The 9,060-nt window shown below is 41.8% G+C and overlaps 1 long non-coding RNA gene across 1 annotated transcript in view; it reads left to right on the top strand.

The window, feature by feature from the left end:
• LOC137134658 (uncharacterized) overlaps positions 1–9,060 on the top strand; it is a 48,819-nt gene that overhangs the window by 25,503 nt on the left and 14,256 nt on the right. The window lies entirely within an intron of this gene.

The following is a 9,060-nucleotide window of genomic DNA, read 5'->3' as shown; positions in this document are numbered from 1 at the left end:
AGGGGGCGGGGGGGGGGGGGGGCAACAGTCTTGCATCAAGCACATCTCTAAACGCCCCGCCTGCACCAGAAAAAGAGGGTGAGCGGCATCCGTTCGGCGATATCCTCCTCTTACCTTCTTATACAAAGAGGGGGGGGGGAATCAGTCAAGAGCCTCCTCTTTCTCACGCAGAAAGGTGCAGAGGAATGCCTGAAGTTCAGACAAGGCTGGCGGGTATGAAATCTTTCGCCTCGGGGGCAAACCGGCGGCTTCTTTTCATTTCAAGCGCTTATCGATTTGCCGTTGTCATCTTTGGCGACGCAGAAGGACACTTGAAAGAATTTCTGATGGGGCTGTGATGTGAGAAACAGGGTGACCCGCTCTGCTGATGCTCTCTCCTGATTCTTAACGAGCACATCAGGCCGCCAGCATCAGTACAGTTGGACATTTTCAACTTTTCCTCACTGACTTTAAAACACTCTTTCTGGCTTGTAGATCAGCACGCATCCACGGCTCCGCATTTAAAAAGGAGACAGTATAGGCTGGCCAGCAATTCAGTCACAGCACAACCTCTACAGACGATGTAGGCCATGCAGGACAGTTTTATTTAATTTTAAGTTTATTTTAATAGATTATCTGCATTTCTGCTCACAATTTTCCATGGCAATGGATCATTTCACATTTCACACCAGTGCAGCCTCTAAATCAGGAACAGGTTAATGATGTGGGCTACATACACAACATATCTCCTGTTGGATGCAAAATTAAAATCTGTAGGGCCTGACAGTTACACAATGATTTAAAGGAGCTAGACAGCAGTAATCTAAACTGCTATGCACACACTGCAGAATGTCTGAGTATATGCAGCTCTTGTTATATGGGATCTATACAAACACATTATTCTTACTGTGAAATTAAACCCCACTTAAATTCTGGAGACGAATATGAGAAATGGTTCACTGTGACAAATGCCTTCTGCCATCTCTGCAGCCGTTCCATTCTGTTCATGTAATCAATTAAAATTACACCCAAATCACAAAGTGGACAAACATCTATTCAAAGGGCCTAGTCTCTAATTTCTCTCCTCACCTTTTGAATTAATTCTACACACACGCAAACAATCATTTCGCCCACAACATAACGGTGAAATATGAGTCCTTGAAGACTCACCGGGAAGCTTGAGAAATACAGATGTGAAGTGGTTCATTATTCAGGGGTGCTCTTTGCCTGAGAAAACCAGCATTTCTTTTTTTCAGTTGTAGCCTCAAACCACATGTGATTGTCGCCTAGTGTTCTGTCTGGCCAACACTCTGTGGCCATGTAATAAAATTTGGAGTCAATCTGGTTTTTCCAAAGCCACAAATCTTTAAACAAATCAGTTTATGTACTGCTAATATGTTAGAAATAAAGTAATGGCTGGGAATTTGGTTTTACATTGGGGTGTGACTTCTTGAAATCAATATATATATATAAAAAAAGAAATAGAGCGAGGGATGAAAAAGGAAGATTTAACATTAGGAGTCTTTCTCCTCAAGACAGAAATAGCCTGTGTGTATTCCCATTTGTCAAGTATCACTCCAAGAACGTTATTGGCAAAAAAAGCTGCCTGTAAATTAACCAAATTAAAAGGGTGGCTCTTTGATAGCTCTTGAGCTTGTTGAGCGGCTTTATGCCTGATCCGTACTATTCCAGCTCTGTCACAGTACCAGAGGGAGACGAGCTGCACCAACGCTAAGCACTCCAACTCAGCAACATGGCTTGTGGTTTAGAGCGCAATACGCGAGGCCAGTAAATGACTTGCATGTTAGGCTACCCTCACTCCTCCCGACATGCCCAGCTAACATGGTGTATATTTAAAAAGTACTCAGCTCTTTGTCTTTGTCTTCTTCTGTAATTATCCTATCCTCAGCTTCCAGTGAAAATGCTTAGCTGATGTCATTGTGGTTTTGGCCCCCCAACTGCTCTAATATTAATCCCATGCATGCAAGTGGCTTCAAATGAATGAGGATTACTTTGAATTAAACTCTGGTCCATGTTTTTATGTGAACACATTAATTCCTGTCGTCGTTCGTCAGTCAGACGAGCGTGTCTCCATTTCTCTTGACTTTGGACATGACATGGCTTTGGTCAAGCATGATTAAAAGTGTCCCTGAGACTGGGACGGCATTCATTACATTGACAACTGCCAGACAGGCAGCACAGCAGTGCTTTTATGGCACGTGGTTGATCTCAGGGAAAGTAATAGCCGGTGCATGCATAAACACATGCGGCCTCAGTTTTAATCACAGGTGCGAGTGGGCCAATAAATTGCTCGAGCAGGTCTCTGATCAATTACGTGAAAAATCAATGGGAAGCTGCCACTAACTTGCCTAAAGGGAAATCGGCCAAGAATGAAATTGGTGTGATAAAATGACTATGATGCCTCCCACCCCGTCAATAACATGTAAAACAGTTCAGCTACACGCTAACTCTCCTGTCTGCGGGCCTGAAGGTCCTGCCCAAAGGTCACAACTGGGATCAGCTTAGTCCTAATTGGTGTACTGCGGTGGAGAGGGAAGGCACAGAGCTGGAGAGAAATACAAGCTGAATACAGAACTGATGGATGAAATAAACCCGTAGATATTCCTGTCTATTAAACAAATGGTTGCATAAAAGGAAAGTACCTGATTCGAGATGGGGCAGAAGAGGTTTTCAACCATGAATAACTTATCTTTCAAAAATATGAACAAATAAATGTGAACAAGACCTGTCTACAGACATACTACTGACAGCTGTCTCTAAGCTAAATGCTAATGTAGGCAAGTTAATATATTTTGCAATGTTTAGCAGGTAGAATTTTTTGCTATATGGATTTCTTTCGACTCCAATTTCCTCCCACAGTCCCAAAGACTCTAAACTTTACCATATAAGTGGAAGTGTGAATGATCATATAATCTGGTTTCAAATTTTGATTGCTGATTAATTTGCTGCTTGAATAGTAATTCTTAGAAAGAGATGGACATTTGCTCAGAAGAAAGGCTTTAAATACAGCCCACACAGCTCAGTTTCAGATCCCTGAATGTCCTGTTCACACAGGTCTGGAAATGTGCTCATTGATGATGGTTTGAGAAGCAAATGAGACGGGCAGAGTTTAGCGGTTGCTAATGACAGAACCAGCGAAATGGCCACATAGATGTTGAGACTGGATCGATTAAGCTTTACAAGTTGTTGCATTAACTTAAATGCATTAGCACAATCTTGAAGTCTTTTACTGTTATTTTGACATTGTAGCGTGGAATAAGGCAACTTAATCTCTAAATAGAGGGGGAAAAAAAAGAGAAAAAAAAAATATATATATACACACACACACACACACACACACATCTCCAAAAGGTAGATAAAGGATGACAAAGATATGAAGACAGAGAGAGAGAGAAAGGAAAACCAGAGAGAGAGAAGGGGGGGGGGGGGGGGGGGGGGGGGGGGGGGGTTAGGGAGGGAGAGGGAGGAGAATACGACACAGCTAATCTGAAATCAGGATGCTAGTCCCATGTCATGTGTTCTGATTAGTTCCAGCGTTTCATGCTCGTCTCTGCTTTTCATGGAGCCACACCGCCTGGCTGCACTGCACATTGTACAGTGTTTCCCCATAGCACAACGACCAACCCCATGCAATCAATAAACTACAAGGGATGTGTGAGACCCCTTGAAGACGACACAGGGTCAACATCCACTCACGCTGTGCTGATCGGTCGGCGTGTTTCACAGCCCATGTTTAAACTGCGGCTGATTTTTGCAAAACACAGCATAGATGTTAATCTTGTGAAGACTGGGTTGAATGATTTCACATATAGACTTCACCAGCCCTTCTGCGTTTTTCTTCAAAACAGCACTAATTCACTAATCTGTTGGTGATGAAACAACACAGAAAAGGTGATGCAGGGAGTGTGTACATTCATAACTGTTAATGCTGGATGCAAGATTTGCTGTGTGAGTCTGTGCGTGCATGCAGCTCTTTCTGTGTGAGCGGCGTGGAAGAGCGAAAGAAAGCGAGAGCGAGGCCGAGTGAGTATGAGGAGGGTGAGGTGGGGGTGTCTAATCCAGTCCCAGTGTGAAACTGTTGACATTTGTGCTTTTTTTCCCTTCATTATGTGACTGGGGCTGTTTTGCGCTGGATTAGCTACAAATCTCCCATGCAGCACATTCAGCATGCGACTAGTAGTTTAACTTCATTAATAATGGATGAAGAGATTGTAATCCAGGAGTAAGAGAGCATGCAAGAGCACCAGAGAGACACAACAGACAGACAGGGAGAGAGGGGGCACCTCTATGGTATAATCTGTTTTTATTTTTCTCTTGCAAGACAAACATCGGATGAGGATAATATCACCTATTATTGCATCACCACCTTTGTCTCGGGTTGTAAGTTGCCTGGAATCCACAAAGGGTGTGTAATCGAACAAACTGAAGGGTGAATTAAAAAAAAAAAAGGAAGGGGGGGGGGGGAGTTCGGAAGTCTCAGCGGTGCATATGCTAGTATCCATTGATTGTGTTTACTCAAGCTTCTCATTGCAGACTATTATGGGAGACCAGGGGACACACCCTGGCCCAACAGCAGGATAAGGAAGATTAAAGACATACATATTCACTATTTGTCTCTCTACTGCCAACTTGCATTTCTGTCAAGTAAACAGTGACGCTTCCTAAGCAAAGTATGGGCCTGTTGCAAAAATATAAAGTATATGAAGATGATTACATTTTATTTATTAATAGCACTGTATGCAGCTTGCAGGTCATTTTCTTGACTGCGTTCCAGTTAGTGTATGGCAAAAAGGACCATTCCCTGTGTTGCGCATCATTTCGTTTACCAGGGACAGTTTACAAAGTGCAGATGTATGGTGTGTGTGCAGGTGGCCAAACGTGACTGCTTAGTCATGACTGTATTTTTTTTTTTTTTTTGGACTTGTTTTTCTCTGATTGTTTAAGTTTGTTGCTTTTTGTGCTTCATGTAAAGTCATATTGTCCATATTGTGACTTTTTTGCAAAAACAAAAAACGATCCAGAATGCCACAGGTCCACATCCCATCACTCCTGTACTCCTTATATTCACGCAGAGACCATTAACCATTTGACCTTTGGTTATTAGAGAGAGGACCATAATCCTCGTGAGTCTACCACTACGGGTTTTGTAAATTATGTGACATTCAGCCATAGTGGAATTTTTCAAGTCAAAGAAAGATAAAAGCAAAGAAGAATAAAAGGGGAAAGACTGAGGCTTTGATCTTTGCTGCCTCTCTTTCACAGGCAGATGGCCAATGAAAGCTTCAGTAATAGTCTGGGGATGATGTCGGTTGTGCCTTGTTCTGTTCTCTTCCCTTTTTCCTAGTTGATCAGACCCGAAGCTGTTAAAATAAACTGTCTGCACAAAAGTAAACAGTCCTTTTTGTACTAACACGTTGGCTTTCTTAATTGTTAAAAAAAATAGTCATTTGTAAACAGAACTTCTTTTTTAGTCCAACATATAATCCTCAACCAGTGGCATTTTTTCTGATGTTTACTCCTTACAGTAAAGATGGCAGCCTCTCAGGGCTTGATATGCAGCTTTATGGCAGAACTATATAACAGTAACCAGTCTGAAGTCACTTGCTTTGATACCAAATGAAACATGCAATTTTACCATTTGAGAAATGTTCCACTGGTTTTTGGTCCACTTTCGGATTAGAATTGGAAACTTAATAAAGTCAAATTGATTTCTAAAAGCATGTGTTCTGTTCTGACGACATCACACAGAGGAGTTTTACATCACTAGGAGTTCAGATGATGTCTTCTGGTGGAGCTCTGAGGAAGCAGGTTGACCATGATTACAACCTCCATAGAGTGAGCAACGAGATGACGCAATCTGAACTAAAGTTTCCTCCAAGTGATGTCATCTGGAGGCCTATGTCAGCTATAAAAAGATATTTGTCTGCTAGAAAATATTTTAATATAGGGAAGTCAGAGGGATGTTTAAAGCATTCCTTTCCATGTACTACGCAAACTAGGTCCAAAAGAGGTGAATGGGTCCTTCAAGATTTAAAAATAATTAGTAAGTAAAAAACTATATGCATTTCTTTTACAGTACTTTATTACATCCACAGTACAAAACTGCAGCCTTCTAATGTGGTAAGAAAAAACACACCAGCAGCTCAGACCTCTCAAATCGCACAGCTGGCATAGTAGCAGGAATAATAACCTGAAAAGTTTGTGGGAGCCACCACCTGTTTGGGAACTTCCTGTTTCAGTTGCACAGAAATCTTGTTTGTTCTTGTCAAGTCTAAAAGGAGCTGGATTGCTCTGGGAATACTTCCTGCACCACTTGAAAGTGATATCACCGCAGAGTTCAAAACAAGAACAACTAATCAAAGCTTTTGCCTACTGTTATTTGCAGATCAAAGTCACACTGTAATAAGAAAAAGATGAAGTGCATTGACCCTGGGGGGCAAAAATTTGGGTATTGAGTAAAGGTGTGATATGTGATTGTTTGGATGCACCTGAAGGGAAATGACTGTTATGTATTTGTATGTATTTAGCTGACAGACATGTTCTTTATGCTTTAAACAATTACAATAACACAACCCTTTCACTTGTAATCATATTCAAAAGAGGCTAATAAGAGAAAAATGAAAGATAATTGAAACATATGGCGGTTTTGTTCCTTTTAGGCCCCGATCAGAGATGCCTTTTGTTTGGTGAGAGTCCAACCTTTACGTTTACATGTGGATGTGTTACATTTTTTTATTATATTGCATATATCTTTTCTCCTGTCACAAACCTGCTTTATTTATCACTGGGAAATGTTGTTTAGTATCAAAGGGTCTGGTTAGTATCTGAAAAGTGCCCGGTACACAGATTGCTGCCCAATGAGCAGCTACTGTGCTGGTTGTGGGTTTAGCACTTTGCTCAAGGGCACAGCAGCTGTTGCTTTTGTTTGAGGTAGGGGTGAGGACTTTTACTGTCCCAGCAGCAAGCATCCAGTCACAACCGTCCTTGAGGAACCATCAGATCATGTAATTAGCTGCAGGCTGTCGGAGGCGCAGGGAATACCAGGCGGACAGCTTTGATGTGTGAGGTGCTACATTGCTACGAATAAATGCTTATTGGGCTAAGCTTAGGTGATGTCATAGTTCATTGTAACGGCAGTGGCCAGCCTCATAAATAATACTTAAGATTGTTTCCAAGTACGTCTTTTGACTGACACGTTAGTTTGTTTCAGGCTGGCACTGCTGACCCCTGGCATGCTGTGAATGTCACACAACAGTTTCCATTGTAGTGAGCACACGGAACAGACACACACAACATTCGAGATGACTCCCATTACTAAATGAGTTTTCCAGCATAAATAAAGACTCTTACAAATGTTGGTACAGAATTGGCAATGTAGCAGTGTGTCAGTGTCAAACAATTTTATAGTTTTACAGAAATGCTCAGTAATAAATCTAGGGAAATCAAAGTTTGTTCCAACATAGACACACAGCACTTCAGTCAGTCGTGACAACAGTTTCACATAAGAGTGCACAAAGAAACGGTGCTGGAGTGATGAGAAAAATGCCAGCATGGCCTAAACCCTCACAGATGAACACACACAAAGGCCTTGACCTGGGATTCTGACTTCTGAAACAAATGTGTTCAGATTTAAATGTCCCTTTAAACATGTGATTAGGGCTGCAACTCACAATTATTGTCATTAAGGATTAATGTGTTAATACACACTCTATAACATTCTGGAAAAGGGTAAAAAAATTAAAAATTCCCATCTCACTTTTCAGAGTTACTTCAGAGTGATGTCTTCAGAGATGTTTCCTTTATGCTGACATAAAACAGCGAAGTAGAGCAAAGCCTCACTTGTGTGTAGCTGAAGTCAATAAAACAGTAAATGTATGCTTATTAAATAACCTAAACTATTACATGATTATCAAAACTGACAGACTTCAATCTTGGATTTGATAACATTCTTGGCCTGGGAGCTCTATTTTTTTATTTTTTATTTCTTAATAAATCAGTTATTTATTTGACACTTCTGTGAATACATGCTACTGGTGTAGTGTCTTGCTGAAGGACAAATGAGCTGTGGCTGAGATCAACCCTCTAATCTTTTGGCTACAGTCTCTGCTCTCTCTCATCCATCCTGTCACTCCCCACTTTGTTCACACTTTCCATACTGCACCCTTTCCCCTATATTCCTCCATTCCACCAGAAACTGGATGCCTCCTTCTCGTGTCTTTCATGTCTAATGCTTTCTGAAGAGTAGCCTTCTAAAATAAGGGAGCAACAACCTCATCACGAAAGGGACGTTTCCATGGCGGTTGCCTCTAGATGATACAAGTGCTAATGCTGAGTACAAAGTTACATCTGGCTCCCCCTGACTGGGAGGAAAGCTAGCCTGCTGACACTGAAGCTAGGCTAAGCTGCCGCTGGATAGCTCGTGCTTTCCGTGTCTTTTGGAGGCTGCAGTGCATGCGACGCCTCAGCCAAGGCCACATGAGCCCTGGAGCATTTCCCTCCCTCTCTAATGTTTCAATTAATTGCAGGGCTGTCACGAACGGTGTTCGGCTAACAGGAAAGACATTGGCTTTGATGTGAAATCCTTGATTGTTGATAGACGTAATTAAAAGTGTTAAATCTCATTCCAGATTGTTTCACACAACTGCAGTCCCCCCCCCCCCCCCCCCCCCCCCCTTTTTTTTTTTTTAAACGTATGCCCAACAGGTTTGAAGTGTCACACAGAGTTCAGTATGTGACTGTTGTTTGATATGGCAAAACATGGATTGATGATATTCCTATAGTGACACAAACAAAAAAAGCCTTGCAGATGTGAAGGAACGTGTTTGTTTCTAAAGTTTTGAAGAGTACCATAGGTTAAAAAGGTTACACAATTCCCCGAGAAGCTACGCAGCAGCCAACCAGAGCATCGTGTTCTACTAACGGCCGCACTGATGGATATTGTGGTGTACTCATTCAGTTCCTCCACCCAGATTTTCATTGAAAATCTGGCAGGTTCTCACTGAAGTGACCTTTCAGTCACAAGAAAGCCTCTCTAACCTTCAGGCTACTTTAGTGTTGGAA

The sequence above is a fragment of the Channa argus genome, chromosome 10 (assembly GCF_033026475.1).
Source record: "Channa argus isolate prfri chromosome 10, Channa argus male v1.0, whole genome shotgun sequence".
Taxonomy (NCBI): Eukaryota; Metazoa; Chordata; class Actinopteri; order Anabantiformes; family Channidae; genus Channa; species Channa argus.
The sequence above is the reverse complement of the archived record's forward strand: the minus strand, read 5'-3'. Positions and strand labels throughout refer to the sequence as shown.